The sequence below is a fragment of the Quercus robur genome, chromosome 1 (assembly GCF_932294415.1).
Source record: "Quercus robur chromosome 1, dhQueRobu3.1, whole genome shotgun sequence".
NCBI classification, from domain to species: domain Eukaryota; kingdom Viridiplantae; phylum Streptophyta; class Magnoliopsida; order Fagales; family Fagaceae; genus Quercus; species Quercus robur.
In genome coordinates, this window is record NC_065534.1 from 48,654,189 (window position 1) to 48,670,920 (window position 16,732).

The window sequence follows — 16,732 nt, forward strand, 5'->3', positions numbered from 1 at the left end:
TAACTGCCCTGATCGATCAAGTATTGATGCAAATTAAAGATGAAGGAGCATTGACGTTCCCTGGTAAATTAAAGGGAGATCCCAACAAAAGACCAAGAGACAAGTATTGTCGCTTTCACTGAGACCACGGGCACGACACAGCCAACTGCTACGACCTGAAGCAGTAGATTAAGGCCCTTATCAGGCAAGGGAAGCTACAGAGGTTCATCAGCAGGGAAAGAACCGATACGCCGGAGGAACAGGCCCCACGATGGGAGAACGAGCGCCCTAGACCACCTATAGGGGACATAAGAATGATCGTGGGGGACACAGCCGTAGCCGGATCTTCCAAAAAAGCTCGCAAGACCTACCTCAGGATGGTCCATAGCGTCCAACTCACAGGATCCGAACCGAAGATGCCGCGAATAGATAACCCCGTCATAAGATTTTCAGAGGATGACACTCGGAGATTTCACCATCCTCATGACGACGCACTTGTGGTCAGCTTGCAAATAGGGGATTATAACATGCATCGGGTCCTCGTCGACAATGGCAGCTCAGCAGACATCTTGTACTATCCAGCATTCTAGCAAATGAGGATCGACAGGGAACGGTTGACCCCAACGAATGCCCCACTCGTGGGATTTGGGGGTACGAAGGTGTTCCCTTTGAGCGCAATAACACTAGCTGTGACGGCGGGTGACTATCCTCAGCAGATCACTAAGGAGGTAATGTTTCTCGTAGTCGACTGCTCGTCCGCCTACAATGCCATCCTCGGGTGACCCACTCTCAATTCCTGGAAGGCGGTAACTTCAACATACCACCTGATGATCAAATTCCCGACGGAATATGGGGTGGGAGAACTGCGAGGAAATCAAATAGCAGCGCGAGAATGTTATATTACCATGTTAGAAATGGAGGATCAGCAGCAAACGATGTGTATCGGAAAGTAGCGAGCATTAGTAGAGCTAGTTGAAAAGCTAGAAGAAGTAAGACTTGACAACACGCGGCCTGAATGGACTACTAAAATTGGCAAGCTAGCCAGTTGGCTTGTACGCCAGACGATCACAACTTTCCTAAGAAATAACCAAGACGTCTTCGCCTGGAGTCATGAAGACATGCCAGGAATCGACCCCTCGATCATGGTCCACAAGTTGAATGTGTCGCCCTCATTCCTTCCAATCTGGCAAAAGAAACGAGTCTTCGCCCAGAAGCGGGACAAGGCCATAGTCGAGGAGGTTCGAAAGTTACTGGAGGCAGGTTTCATCCGGGAAGTATACTATCCCGACTAGTTGGCAAACGTCGTTATGGTTAAAAAGGTCAATACTCTATCTCACTTACTACCCTTACAACAATCCCACCTAAATATAGGGTTACTAAATACTGAAATACAAGCAAATTTGTCACGGAATAAGGCCAACAAGATGGTTGATTAAATTCAACCTTACAAAATGGATTAGTCTGCGATCCCTTGCTGTATTGGCGTTGAGATTGTCAACAATTTTTTTCAAATAGCTCTTCTATTTTTTAGGTAAAATTTAATATTTTGCATCAATTATAATTTTAATATTTGGTAAACCCATTGAATGTTCAAAATAGTGTGTAAAACACTATGAATGTTTAGACCCCCAAATTACAAATTACCAATTCAAGCTTATTATCAAATAATGTATGTGCGGAATATGAACATAAGCTTAACACAGAATTGATAAATAATCTAAACCAAATAAAATCACATCCATAGCAAAAATTAAATGGCAAAGATTAAGGGAAGAGAGATGCAAACACAAAGACAACATAGTGATGTGTTATCGAAGAGGAAACCGAAGTTCTCAGCGTAAAACCTCTCCACCGTCCTCCAAGTGGTCAATAATCCACTAAAGAATGAAGTTGGGATATATGAATAGTAGAAGACCCTCCAAGCCTAATCTACCTAGTGTACCTAAGCCCTCCAAGCTTCCTGCTCCAACGAGGTTACGTCGAACCTTTGTCTTCTTTAGTTTACCGGATTCCGCTATGACTCATAGCATCAACCAATATCAATTGGTTCCATCCTAATTGCTTCCCAAGCACCAAATAGCCTTCTCACAGATACGGGTATGGTGAGAAAAGGTTTTGGCTAATATACCTCTCAAGGATGTAACAATGGAGATGGTGGGAGTTGAGGAATTTGAAGAGTCACTATGTAAAGATTGTAAATGAGTCAATCTTGTTTTTTTCTAGGGTTTCTCTCTCAAAATTCTCTCTAGAAGCTCTCTATATTTCGTGGGTATAAGGGTTATTTATACTGGAGTGAGAAAGGAATACGAAGAGTTAGTTTTTCCATAACAGAGTGGATTGGTGACTTGGCCTCGCGATTTGACTGAGTTGCGAGTCCAAGCCGCGAGCTAACTGAATGGCCAGTCTGGACTTTTTGTCCTGTAGTGCTACAGTTGGCATGACGATTCAGCTTCTCTACATGCTTCACTCGTGTGCATCATCTGGCAGCTTTCCAGTCGCGAGCCACCTGCGAGATCCAGTCGCGAGTCCCTGCTTCAATGCATATTCTTGAGCATTTCTTCACACTTTCTCACACACTACCCTTATATGATTTCCACCTAAATACAGGGTTTCTAAGTGCTGAATTACAAGCAAATTGGCACGGAGTAAAGCCAACAAAATGGTTGATTAAATTCAACCTTACACCCATAATACTCATCATACCTCTAGGTTTTTTGTGTTGGAAAATATAGTAATCCCAAATTATAATTGACGCAAATTATTAAATTTTACTAAAAAAAATAGTAACTTTTTAACGTGGGTTTCTTAAAAAAAAAAAAATTAATGTGGGTTTAAAAAAAAAATTTTTTTGGCCAATTAAAAAAAAAAAAAAAAAAGGGTTCTGAATAAGTGGGTTAGTGGCGAAATTATAATTGATGCAAATTATTAAATTTTACCCAAAAAAATAGTAACTTTTTAATGTGGGTTTCTAAAAAAAAAAATATATATATATATATATATATATATAATGTGGGTTTAAAAAAAAAAAAAAAAATATTTTCGGCCAATTAAAAAAATAAAGAAAGAGAAGAATTTAAACATGAAGTTTATTTCTGAATAAGTGAGTTAGTGGGAGTTAAATATTTATTTTTATTTTGTTGTTTTTTAGTTCTGTCTCTACTTAAACTTAGGAAAACAGAGGTATTTTAGACAAAAAAAATCCGATCCAAATAGGAGAAACCCCTTAAATAGTAGTATAGATGTACCAAGGGGAAAACAACTATATGATACAATGTAACAACTTGTTTCTTGGTTGTGGTTAGTTATTTAAAATCCCAAAAAGACGCAATTGTTCAATATCTTATTCTGCAAAATGAAAAGACACAATTGTTTGGTTTTTAAATGTAGGTGTGTGACATAAATTTATGTAGCCATGTGGCACAATGAGACGTGGTTAACAAAAAATCAAACGTTTCAACTATTAGTTATTATATAGATAACTATAGGTTATTATTGTCATGAATAGCCTATACAATACCTATCATTACACCCTTCCCTATAAGTCTTTTCTATTACTCTATATTTTCCGTAGACACAATTCTAATATATTTCTCTCCCACATATTTTTCTACAATTTATATTTTTTCTAAGGAAAAGCAATAGACAATTGTTCTTGAAACTTCGTGAGTGGAAGTGCGTCCATCACGAAAGTTGATGCTATAAACTAATCCTGGAGGGTTGTTTGGCCAAGAAAACTAGTCGCACTGAGTTTTACTCTGGGTGGCACAAATCAACCTTTAAATATAACGCTTTTGTAGCGTGATTCTATACTCCTTTTTATGAGATATTATGAGATCGTTCTAAACTCCTTTTTTATTTTATGTTCTTGTTAATTATTTGAGATATTAATTTTGTATCAAAACATGTTTATTCACTAAAATATTTCCAACAAGCCAAGGGTCAAGTGGTTCTAAGGAAAAATTCCCGCTCGGTTCCCAACGAAATCCTCAACTGTTGGATTCGCATCACACTGTAGAACATGGAGGATAGAGAGCCGTAAGAATTTAATGAAGAGGTGTCTCGAATGCCGCAGCACCAAGAGCGTGCTTTGGGCAGTTAAAATGACGTCTTCATAGGTAGAGATAGGATGGAATGAGCACATAAAACAAGTATAGTGACATCGAGATCCTCCTTTCTTCTCGAGGAGCCAGAAAGAAGAATCTCGAGGGGGCTATTGTAGGGGCATTGGGCCCAGGAGTTCATTATCTATTAATATATTGGGCTTGTGGCCCAAGCTGAGGACAAGGGCTTGTCTGAAGAGAAGGAATCTTTGTCAAAAGAGATTGTGTTGGTGAATAAAGAAGTCAACTTTGGTCATAATGTCTCAACAAGATGGTCCAAGGATAAATGCCTCCTCGGCTAGCCAAAGCCGGGATTCGAAGAGGTAATCTATCGACCAAGGTAACGTTCCAAGAAGTTCTGTTGGTGTGGATAAGCATTACAGAGGCATCAGATAGGGAGGAGTCCTAAAATATCTAAAAAGAAAGCTGCTGCCTTTACATTAAATGCACTGCAGCTAACTTTTTGGCCGCATTAATGTGGAGGTGATACCTGAACAGTAGATTTCAGCCTTACAGCTACTATGTGGAGACTTATGGGAGGTGCTAATGGGACAAGTATCAACACCAACTATCTGGCATGCATATGGAGTAAAAAGATGAAAGGGGAAGAAAGTATAAAAGAAGGAGAGAGTACTAAAAGAAGGGATCGAGAAACAAAGAGAAAATTACTGTAGCATCAAGAATTGACTTTGTAATTAAATCTGAAAGAAATATATAAAAACAAATCTCCTCGAACTTTGCCGAGGATGATTATCTTCATCATAAACCTGTCTATTTTCATTCCCTTGTCATTTGAATCTGCTTTGGTGTTGGTATGATTCATTAAAGCCTAGTTTTCCAACCCACTCTCTATAAATTCATTGTTCTGGGCTTTTTGGGCCTAAGTCTATCCATCTCGCTGGGTTAAGAACTCAAATCTAGTCCTTACAAATGGATTATGTAAATGCTTCAGCCACGTACAATAGAAGCTATAGTTATCTTTTTGGATGAAAATTTTGGGCATGTGACCCTCTTCATAAGCCCTAGGTACTATTAGTACTTTAATTGATATTGTTATGAAATAGAAATTTGAATATAATTTATTTGTTTACAGTTATTATAATTTATGTCCTTATAATATATAAAACTAAGTTAATCATATTGAATTATATTTTTTAAACTAATTGAAATGGGTTGTGTTTTTATCAACATAATACCACCTATATATTACAAGTGTTGAAATTAGCCATGCTTATTCAACCCAGCATGACTTATTTTATTAAGCATGTAATTTGTGGGTCACATTGTGCTGTTTCAACTCACTTAATAAATGGGTTGCGATAGGATTAGGAGATTTTAACATGATTATTAAATAAGTTGTGTTCGGGTTGCCTATGTAGTCACACACAAAGACTCAACACAAATAGAACTTGCCACACTTAAATTTTAGATAATCTCTCTCTCTCTCTCTCTCTCTCTCTCTCTCATGCTTGAGATGGCATGAGTTGATGAATAAGATCACACGATGTGGCCTCGGAGTAAAGCTACTTGAAAACATGGATTTCTCATAATAGCTTTCTTCATATTTAGTGTTTGTTTAACAAAGATTAATTTTGTCAATTTATTTTACTATTCAGCTCATTTTTGCTACTATTTATGGATCTCACTGCACTTTTTAATACTATTCATGGATCATATTGTACTATTTCAACTAACTTTTTACTTTTTACTTTTTATACAGTACTTTAAAAAATAAAAAATCAGCTTTAGCAAGGTGGATATTCCAATTCCAATTCCAATTCCACAATATCCAATAGTCATGATGCGAACATTCATTACAAAATATTTACATCTAAAATAACAGCCAGAACAATACAGTTCAAAAGTAATTAGGATTAGATTTAGAGATTAATGATTTTTTTTTCTTCAATTTCCTCTACCCAAACATAGTTAAGGAGGACGCTGATGCCTTGCTCGCCTCGTGGAGTGATATGTGCTCTCTCTCAAAATTTATTTGTCGCTGGGGTCTCTCTCACTCGCAGAGCCAAGTTTGACTTTGACTTAATTTGGGGTATGTGCCAATGACCACGAGGGACAGACAGTACGAGTTCATATTTTTATCACAATACAACAACCCACTACTAGAGTAGGGACCACATATAAGAATCAACCAAAGCCTAACTTTGACTAACTTTTCGTCTTGGATTAGAAAGTCAGCACACAGCTCAGCTGACGAAGCCTCATCGTTTTGCGAAACGACAATGCAGGGGAGGTGGAAACCATGATTTTGATGCTTGGACGGTTCAATGAACTAGAAAAGGTAAAACTTCAAGATTTTTAAGAGCATTTCCAGCTGTTTCTAATTTTCGTGGAAAATTATTACTAGTTCTGATTTGAACTCAATATTGAAATTATTATTTTACTCACCAATATTATTTAATGACATTCTGTTACTTAAAATTTATTGTGAAAATATTGTGATAACATTTTTTAATTGCAATTTCTTATTTTTTATATTATTTTTCCCTTCACACCATTTGGACACTTTTTTTTTTTTTTTTCTTTCTCTTGGTTTTTTCTCCACCACCCACGTATCCCATTCCTTTCCTCTATCTACCTTCTTTTTCTTTTTCTTCTAGTTCATTTTCTGGATCATTTCTTTAGCTCTCTCTCTCTCTCTTTTACTTTTTCTTTTTCTACTTCTATTTTCTTTCCTCTTTTAGCTCACACACACACACACACACACACACACACAGCCGACATGGCCTTCTTCTATCTTTATTTATTTATTTTATTTATTTTATCTTGTTCTAATTCACTTTGTTGTTACAATGGAGCTTATTTATTTCATGCTCTTGATCTGTTGTTTTTGTTTTGATTTTAGATTTTTTGTTCTAATTAAATTTGTATTTTTCCCTGTTCTTGATCTGTTATTGTGTTTTGATTTGTTATTGTGTTTGTGTTTTGATTGTGTTACCGTTTGAGAGAGAGACAAATGAACAAGGAAGAGAGGAGGAAAGAGAAAGAATATTTTTTTATTCAACCGGGTATTTTTTTAAGAGAAAATAATGGTTTGGAGTTGCTACAGTATTTTCTAAATTAAGAGAATTACTGTAGCAACTCAAAAAAAAAAATTTGGAGAATTTGTGTGTTTAGAGAAGCTGTTGGAGCATGAACAGTAACTGTTGGTGGTCCAAAAATAGCTTTACAGTGACTATTGGAGATGCTCTAAGGTTGGATTGAGGTTGAACCATAATGACATCATAAATCATTTAATAACAAAATAAAAATAAATATTACCAAAAAATACTATATAAATGAGTAATCTTGATTTAAAAATATAGAGAAATTAAATAATAATGTGCAAATTATATTGACATATTTTATTATTATTTTTTATATGATACTTTCATGTAAATAAGTCCTTCAAGATAATATATAAAAAATATCTAAAGTTCACAACTCATGAGATATAGGGGGTGTTTGGTTTGTGTTTTCAAAAAATAATTTTCAGTTTTTAAACAATATTACACTTATTTTTATATACTTTTTCATTCACACGTATTTTCACAAACTTTTTTAAATAACAATTTTCAGTTTTTAAACTCATGTACCAAACATCTCAGTAAGCAGTGAGCACGCCACTAATCACTAGCCTTGCAGGCCAAGTCTTAGACTTGGCTTCTTAAGTTTAAGAATAATTTAAACAAATAATGAGAAAAGACTTGGTTTTTTAAATTTGAAAATAATTGAAACAAATAAAGAAAAAACCAACTCATTCCCACTATCACATTTCCCAAGCAATCTGAATCTGATAAGTGATAATTTCTTCTAGTCTTTAAATAGATTTTCTTCTTCCCAACATATGTTTCTCAGTCTTCATCTCATTCTTCTCACTTTTCAGTCTCTTCGTATTCTCCTCAGTCTCCATCTCCTTCTCACTTTTTAGTCTCTACTACACTTCGTCTTCCCCATTTTTTCAAACACAAAGTAAAGCAACAAATTATTTCTCTCACAGCTTCAGCTTTCACTTACTCTACCTCTTTCTCTCCCTTTCTCACTCTTTCTTCTCTGAGGAGTAGATTTAGCAAACAGGTAGTTGCTCTCCATGAAGACCAAATCTACTTTTTTTTTTTTTTCATTTTCATTGTGAAATTTTTTGGAAAGAATAAATCGGAAAACCTACTTCCGGTTTAGAAAACCGCACAGTTTGACCATGGTTTGAGAGGTTTGCAGCAAAAATATAATTTTTGATTTTATAAATTTAAAAAACTGGAATGATGATCGGCTTTCGGTTATTCTAGTCCAACCATATGATCCGGTTCGGATTTCAAAACCATGGTAAAAATTAGTGGCCAAAAATTAAATAAAATAGAGACTTTCCAATTTATGGCACTGCTCTTGAGATCAAGACACTAATCAGATTATTAACAATACAATTTCTTTGCACTTACGGATTTATGTTTGGCCTCTCGAGCCATAGTTGGCTCTTTGATGTTAACGTGAACATTATTAATTGTGCAATTTGTATTTATTTATGTATTATTAAGATATATAGAAATATTTTTTTTTTTAAGAGAAAGTTTCAATTTATAACGTTCGCTCCTGATGATAGCTCTTTATAATCAGACCAAAATATCAATCAGTTTTTTGTGTAGGCAGAGATTGAACCCCAGATCTCTTATTCAACCATCAGAAACTTTACCAATTGAGCTAGCTGGAATCCACTATAGGAATCATTGTTTGGTATTTTATATTAACACCCATAAGTCATATGATGTGAACATATTTATTCAATTTTATAACCAATGTGTACTAAAAAACATATATATATATATATATATATATATATATATATATATATGAATCTTATATATATGAATCTGTTTCAGACCTTAATTTTTTTATTTGAAATTTTTAATTCACTTCAAAAAAAAAAAAAAAAAAAAAAACTATCTCTTAAAACACTTTTATTTTCCAATCAAAAAATAACTTGCATGTTTTTTTTTAGAAAAATATTTTCAATCTTTGACATTTGCTTTTAATGATTGATTGCTATTTATTATCAAACTATAATACTAATTGGTTTTGGTGTAAGTGAGGATCAAACCCAAATTTTTTATTCGACAACAAAAGATTTTATGAATTGAACTAATGGGAACCCACATTTTGCACAAGTTATGATGCAATGCATCTCATCTTATTCTAATAAAATTAAAACCACTATTCGATTTTGATCCCATGCGCACGTGCCATTTGTCAAAGTGCCAAGTGAGCCACAAAAGCACCACGTGCATGTGCATGTTCTAGATTCTATAAGAATATAAGAATAATTAAGAGATTAATTTGAGGACTCAAGAACTTAAGATGTAGTAATTTACAAAATGACAGTAACTATTGACTTTTTTTTTTTTTTTTTGGTTGATAAGATAGCACTTTTATTAAGAAGAAGAGAAACCCATTACATCTTGAGCCAACAAGGACTCAATTATAGACGGGTTTTCCTTTATCCAGGCTACATAATTATCAATACCCTCAGCATAATGAGCCAAGATATGAGCAGGCTTAGTTCCCTGTCACTTTACATGTGAAACTTGTACCATTCGAAACACTTGTAATTGCTGTTGAATTCCCAAAATAACATTAGCAACAGTTATTGGTGGAGTTGTATTGCCTAAAACCGCACCTGAGATTATTTTTGAGTCGCTTTCAAACATTGTATCACAGATACCCACTTCCCATGCGAAACGAACTCCTTCTTCCAAAGCCATGGCTTTCGTTTCTAGAGGTCCCAAGGGCACACTTAGATTTTTATTCAAGGCTGCTTCAACTATTCCAGCTGAATCCGTAAAGACCACTCCCACTCTTGATGCATTAAGCTAGGCAAAGACAGCACCATCAACGTTGATCTTGTAATACGGCGCCAGTGGAGGTGTCTAGGTGAGGTTCTCGGGCACAAGCTGTCTCGTTGGAGTAAAATTTGCTAACTGAAACTCTTCAAGAAAAGATCTGGCCTTGTGCAGTAATGATGAAGCCTGTTGCCTAGGCTGTCCCCGTCTAACTGCATTTAGGTTGAAACATATGCTTCATGCCATGGTAGCTATCAAGCTTAGCAGCTCATTGTCCACATGTTGAACGAACTTCAAGTGCTAGAAAAGGTCTACAAAGTCATGGTAGTAAGCCCCATGGGTATCCACTGAAATACTAGACAGTCGCCATGGTTCTTGTGCCTTTTCACAGTGCCAGAATGCATGTGCACTAGTCTCAGCCTCCAAACTGCAAGCTTCACAAACAGTGTTGTCAATGACCCTCCAATGGCAAAGGTTAACCTTTGTGAGCAAAATATTTTTGCAAACCCACCACGTGAAAGCTTTGATCTTGTTTGGAACATAGGGATTTGTGAGAGACCACTAAAATTGGGGTGTCGCTCAAAAAAGAGATTTGGGTTTTTTTTGGGGCACCTCTTTTTTTGGGTAAGGGGTATGGAGTCACCAGTTATTTCTTTTTTATACAAAAAAAAAAAAAAAAAAAACTAAAAAAAAACTTTACATGATTGAATTATATTATTCTCATTGATTGAATAAGAAAATACATGTTTGAAAAATTGAAAATTACATGGCTTTGGGTCCTAGTTACAATCTACCAAAAATACATGGCTTTTTATCCTAGTTACATTATATCCAAAAAAAAAAAAAAAAAAAAAAAAAAAAAAAAAAAAAACAAGGCTTAGATCTAACTATTCAAAAGAACTAGATTTGGAGGCTAGGTTATGGAATGAAAAGGTGTTAGGGACCCATTCCGCCTAGACAGAGTCTAGTCTTCTAGACTCTTGTGACCTATGTACCTTTTTTATGCATGCTATGGATGATATGTTGAACATGTGAACAAAACTAAATCACACAAATTTATTTATGAATGAATCATCTTCTTTGTTTTAAAAAAGTCAAATATGTTTTGATGATTAAAAAAATTGATTTTGACTTATATAAAAAAAAAAAAATCAAATCTGTTTTTAAGAACTAAGAAAAATGGTTTTTGGAGATAAAATTCAGATATGTGTTTATTACATAAAACAAAGTCTTTTGATTTGAAAAAGTATTAGATTTGTTTTTAAGAACTAGGAAAAATGGTTTTTGATTTATAAAATATTAGATTTGTTTTTAAGAACTGAAAAAAAAAATGGTTTTTTTTTTTTTTTTTATGACAGAAAACCAGATCTGTTTTTATATGTTTAAAAAATATGAAAAAGATTTTTTTTGTTTTTATTTTTATTTTTTTTAAGAAGAGAATTTCATTCATAAGATAAATTTATGCAACATGGACTAAACATAACTAACAACAAACACAACAATGCATGATCTTTTTCGTTATTTCAAAATATGCCATGTTAAAAAAAATTAGATCTATATCTAAGGAAAATACAAATCAGTTTTTGATTTGAGAAAAATTCAGATTTACATCTAAGAAAGATGTAGATCTGTTTTTGATTAAGAAAAATTCAGATCTACATCCAAGAAAGATGTAGATCCGTTTTTGATTAAGAAAAAATCAGATCTACATCTAAGAAAGATGTAGATCCGTTTTTTGAGAAAGAAAATTTCAAATCTATATCTAAGAGAGATGTAGATTTGTTTTTATTTTAAGAAGAATTCAGATCTACATTTAAGAAAGATGTAGATCTGTTTTTATTTTAAGAAAAATTCAGATCTACTTCTAAGAAAGAAGCAGATCTGTTTTTAATTAATAAAAATAATTGGTTATATGCAAATTATTGAAATTAAGAAAAAGATCATAGCAATTATATATACTAGTGTTTAACCCGCGCAATGCGCAGGATCATTTTATAAATTAGAAAACCATCATTGTGCCATCCTACATATATTGTAATTATGGTAGTGAGTAATTCAAAGAGCGCAATGTATATGAAACTACAATGGACTGTAAGCACTTTAAAGTAGTTATAGGCCTATAGCTTGGCGTCTTAATGCTCTAACTCTAATATCCTTTAGTCCTAATATCAAAAAATTATGTTAATATTTAAAAAACAAACAAAAAACAAAAAGAAAAGAAAGATATAATGCTTGTAGGCAAATGTGATGTTGTTTCCAAACACTTCAAGGGTTTTAGCTAATTGCTCGTACTCATACTCTTTCATCTCCATCTCTACTCCTACTTTTTCCACCACTCCTACACCTTTAAAAAAAAAAACTACAATAACCCAATGGTGTCATTTAATGCAATCTCTTTTAACTCAATAAGAAACTTTGAAAGTGTACTCTCCTACATATATTGCACTATCCTACATGTATATGAATGTTTCATAATATATATTCATATTACAAAACCATTATTGCAAGTGCATTATTCTTCTTCATTTGCTTCTTCAATGAATAATTCCTTTTATTCCTTTTATTCTCATACAATCATTTGAAGCAAAGCTCACATGTTAAAAACATATCATGACTATGCCAATGCAATTGAAACAAATCAATTCAGAATCTCAGATTGATAGATTGGTAAGAAAAAAATAAATTATATTGAAAAGATTGCAATATGAGCTATCTAATGATCTATATTGATGGTTTTGTGCCAACTGGCTAGGCAAATGATAGCACCTATTGCTAAATAGCCTAAAATTATCAAGTGATTGTAGAAATATTACTTGGTAAGCTCAAATATATATATATATATATATATAAATTAAAAAATAAAAAATAAAAAACCCAGCTACCCTGATGGGTTAGTTTTGAACTTAACTTTCATCCAACGAAATTTTGATTCCTGGAACACATCATGTTTTTACTGCAAAAGAGACCAGTAAAGCCTTTAAGCATCCTATTAGCAAATGCCTCAATGAAATATGAAGCAATTCGCTGAATTACAGTGCCTTTAGGAGAGGCAAGATAGGAAATATGTTCAAGCCTGGTATTAACACTATGAAGACATCTGGCAGTTACATGGCTAGCACATTCTCCAAGAAGTTCTATCAATTGCAAACCTCCTTCCTCAGATCATGGCAATCTGAACTAGGGGTATGGTGATCCTAATCCAGGAGAGGATTCATGGAATGAAGTTAAAGAAGATCTGCGTTCTTGTTTTGCCTTTGCCATCAATAACTGAGAGCAAACTCAATGCACTGGGAATGGAGACCTGTATAACAGCTAGAATGGGATTAGATGTGAAGGAGAATAAATTTTAATTGATGAAATAATAACACTACACCACTTGATGATAGAGAAAGTTGAGGGAAGGAAGAAAGAACTATATCTTGAATCTTTCCCTCCCTTTTTGTTGTTAGTTTTGTTAAAAAATTACAAACTTAAGCCAAGCAAGGTAAAAATTGTTTGGTTTTTCAATATATTTTCAAGTAACAGGTTCGGTTCTCAAAGGGAAAAGAAGCAGTTGAAGAACACTTCAAATATATCACTCTTAAAACATAATTTTTTCTTCTTCGATAAATTCCTTTGGAAGTAAATGTAGGGCTCTTTGGTTGCTAATTACTCACAAAATCAAAAAATAGTTTCAAGACAATAGAACTTTTCCTTCCTATATCTCAATAGCATAAGCCAACTGACAGTAAATTAGAATCATAAACTCAAAGAAACTTTTAAGAAACAGAAAAACCAATTTGTGTCCCTAAATTTTAAGCTGCAGATGGTTTGAAAATTAAATAAAAAGCTCAACAAAAGTAGTCCAAAACCATTTTTCAAGTTACCAAAAAAATAAAAATAAAAGGCCAATCAAAATTAGTTTTCCTAGAAAAATATATTGCTTTCTTGATTCCATAAAACCAAAAAAATAAAACGTAAAAACTTTTAAAACCTCAGTTCTATTCTGCTCCAACATTTTCCTAGTAACCAAATACAACTAAATGAAACCATGTTAAAATTTTTTTTAAGAAAACTTAAATGCAAGGAGTTCAAAAGAAAAGATGTAGAATATTACTTGTCCAATGCTTCCAAAAAGCTCCCTTAGTTCTTTAGTTGTCACATCTGGGGCCTCAGCAGAAGCACCACCATAACCCCCCTCGACCACCAATACCATGCCCACCATCATATCCACTTGGTGGGCCAGATAATGATAAGGTGCAACCACAAATGGAGTCAGCCTACTCAAATTAAAAGACTACATGATCACAATCATTTTCAAATAGAAGAGAAAAAATAGAAACAAACTGAAAAGTATCAAATACACGGAACTACATAACTAATTAACTTATTCCATGAACAGTGTAAAGCCAAAAACCCAACTCTTCCCTGCTTTTATATTTTATATCATAAGAAAGCACATGATACCTTGCTGCGATTTTGAACCCAACAAAGTAGGCTGTAAGTGTCTGTAACACGATAGTATTTATAATATAAATGTCGCTTTTTTTTTTTCCAGGTACTTAAATGCTACATTCCATTTCAATCACCCATATTATACCAAACACATAAAGAAACATAAAAATTTGTGTCCTGTGACTTCTTTTGCTATTTTTTTATGATAAAATGATAAACTTACCATAATAGAGACTTAAAAAACACCATGTACGATCTAATGCTCTACATCATGAATATATCCTATTTACTTTATAAAAAACAAATCAGATGCCTTGTTTTGGTATTAATTTTGGTTGGTCGTGAAAATAATTTAGAAGCTTTTTATCAAACAGATGGTGCGCATCTATGGAAAGTGAAACTATTTTTGCCTTTAGGAAAGTTATCTAAACCTGGGTGGGGTCGGAGGAGAAAAATAAAGAAGACAAACAGAGGATGATGCAGCAGTAAGTATAGAAGGGAGAATGTGTGTTTTCAAAAAAAAAGCTCTAATTTGCAATAAAGCTTAGACAACAATTTTATCAAAAGCAAAAATGTATAAACGAAGAAGATAGTTAAATACCCAAAAAAAAAAAAAAAAAAAACGTTTATGGTGTTGCTCCCAATCTTGAGGCATTGCCAGGGGTTGCATACAATCTAGCCTTGGTTGTTCAAGCTTTCAACCCCGATGCAATTTAAGCCATGTCAATTTGGGTTGCATCATTTCCTGCTGGAGTAGTGTGTTGGAAATATATAAAGTGCAAATTGAAGTATAATTCTTTACATGCATTGACATAGGTTTTAAACGTAACAATGGAAATAAATTGAAACACAAATCAAATTAAAAAATACCTTAGTGAAACAATATTGAGTCACTGAATATCTTTGATGCATCGTTGAGAAGTCCAGGGCTTTCTCATCATTTAATGCATTTGGTGATAGTCGGATAGGAAATATTTAAAATTTCTGAAGAGGGTCAGATGTGATAAATTGGTGTATGGACGGTGGCAGACAAAAACAATTTGGCTAGAAGCAGGATATTGTATTTAAATAGGAATATAATCAGAACTTTACCAGTAACGATTCTGGTAGTCTGACTGGCGGAATTTCTCTGTTTTATTGTGTATGAAGAGGCACAATTTCTTTGTTTTTGCCCTCTCCAAACATAATCATATATAACCCCAAATTTCAAAAAATCAAATCAAAACCTAATGTTACCCAAATACCTAAATAAAAATCAATCCAACCGAATTTCTCAAAACTAATTCATATTTCATACCCATACCCAGATCTAAGAAAGAATGAAAAAAAGAAAAACTTACCGGTGGTAGTTCTCTCAATGTTTGTCTCCTTCTCATCGAGGTTTTGAGCAGACTAACCTTCTTCAGCCTTTCTATTTTGTAAGTTAGACAACGTTTGAAACAATTTTAGAAAATAGCATCTCGAGTTTCAAAAAATCGAGATCCACTTAAAAAACTCGACCTTCAAAGACTCGCGTTCTGAGTGGGAAAATGCCACATAGATCTCGAGTCTTTAAGACTCGAGTTTTATGCAAAAAATTTTACCTATAGTGGCGTTTTTAAGCCTTACAGTGACGTTTTAAATCCCTATAGCGGCGTTTTCCTGCAAAATTTTTTTGTAAGTACCAGGTTTAGGGTGCCCTATAGTGGCGTTTTTAATCCCTATAGTGACGTTTTAAAGCCATATAGCGGCGTTTTTTGCAATTTATGGAAATCGAGTCTCTAAAACTTGATTTTCAGCGCAATTTTTTTTCTCCAAATCGAGACTTAAAAACTCGAGTTCCATCTGGAACTCGAGTTTTAGATACTCGAGATGTTATTTTTCAAAATTGTTTTGAAATATGACAATTAACAAGATTTTTTAATATTTATTGTTATTTTAAAAAAAAATTCCCTTCTCATCTCTATATCGCAAGGTTTTTTTTTCCTCCTTCTCTATCTCTGGATCGCAAGCATCGGTGTTAAGAAAATTGAAAAGGAAGCGAAAAGAAAGTGTCCGAATAGGGGAAACGGAAGGTTCACTTACGGTGATGGCAGAAGATTTGGTCTGGCTGGCGCCCTTCTCTCTATCTCTGTCTCTCTATTTCTTTGTCTCTCTTTTCTCACGATCTCTCTCTCCTTTCTCCGTGAAGCGATCTTCTTTTTTTTTTTTTTTCAGCAGTTAGTTTCCTTTTATACGCTCCAAACAGTATTTTAATGTAGTCAAACATTCTAATTTATCGCTTTTAAATAGTGTTATAACGTTACCAAACATTGTAATGCATCGCTTTTTAAAGTTATACATGTCTGAATTTTAGGTTGGCACTTTTCTTATTTGTCATTACCTCCTTAATTCTAGGAACTCACTTTCTCT

General features: G+C 33.9%; 2 long non-coding RNA genes across 5 annotated transcripts; both read right to left on the bottom strand.

Moving 5' to 3' along the window:
- Window positions 1-12,798: 12,798 nt before the first annotated feature.
- LOC126690957 (uncharacterized) lies at window positions 12,799-15,714 on the bottom strand. Of its 4 annotated transcripts, none has more exons than XR_007644785.1 (4): window positions 15,682-15,714; window positions 15,212-15,325; window positions 14,004-14,166; window positions 12,799-13,208 (listed from the first exon to the last, which is right to left on the bottom strand). It is a non-coding gene; the product is annotated as an uncharacterized LOC126690957 (long non-coding RNA). The 4 variants fall into 4 exon arrangements; XR_007644783.1 differs by having other exon boundaries at window positions 15,212-15,516; window positions 15,682-15,708; XR_007644784.1 differs by lacking the exon at window positions 15,682-15,714 and adding an exon at window positions 15,434-15,675.
- Window positions 15,715-16,274: 560 nt separating this feature from the next.
- Window positions 16,275-16,523, bottom strand: LOC126690973 (uncharacterized). The gene is made up of 2 exons (XR_007644786.1): window positions 16,406-16,523; window positions 16,275-16,318 (listed from the first exon to the last, which is right to left on the bottom strand). It is a non-coding gene; the product is annotated as an uncharacterized LOC126690973 (long non-coding RNA).
- Between the last annotated feature and the right edge of the window lie 209 nt (window positions 16,524-16,732).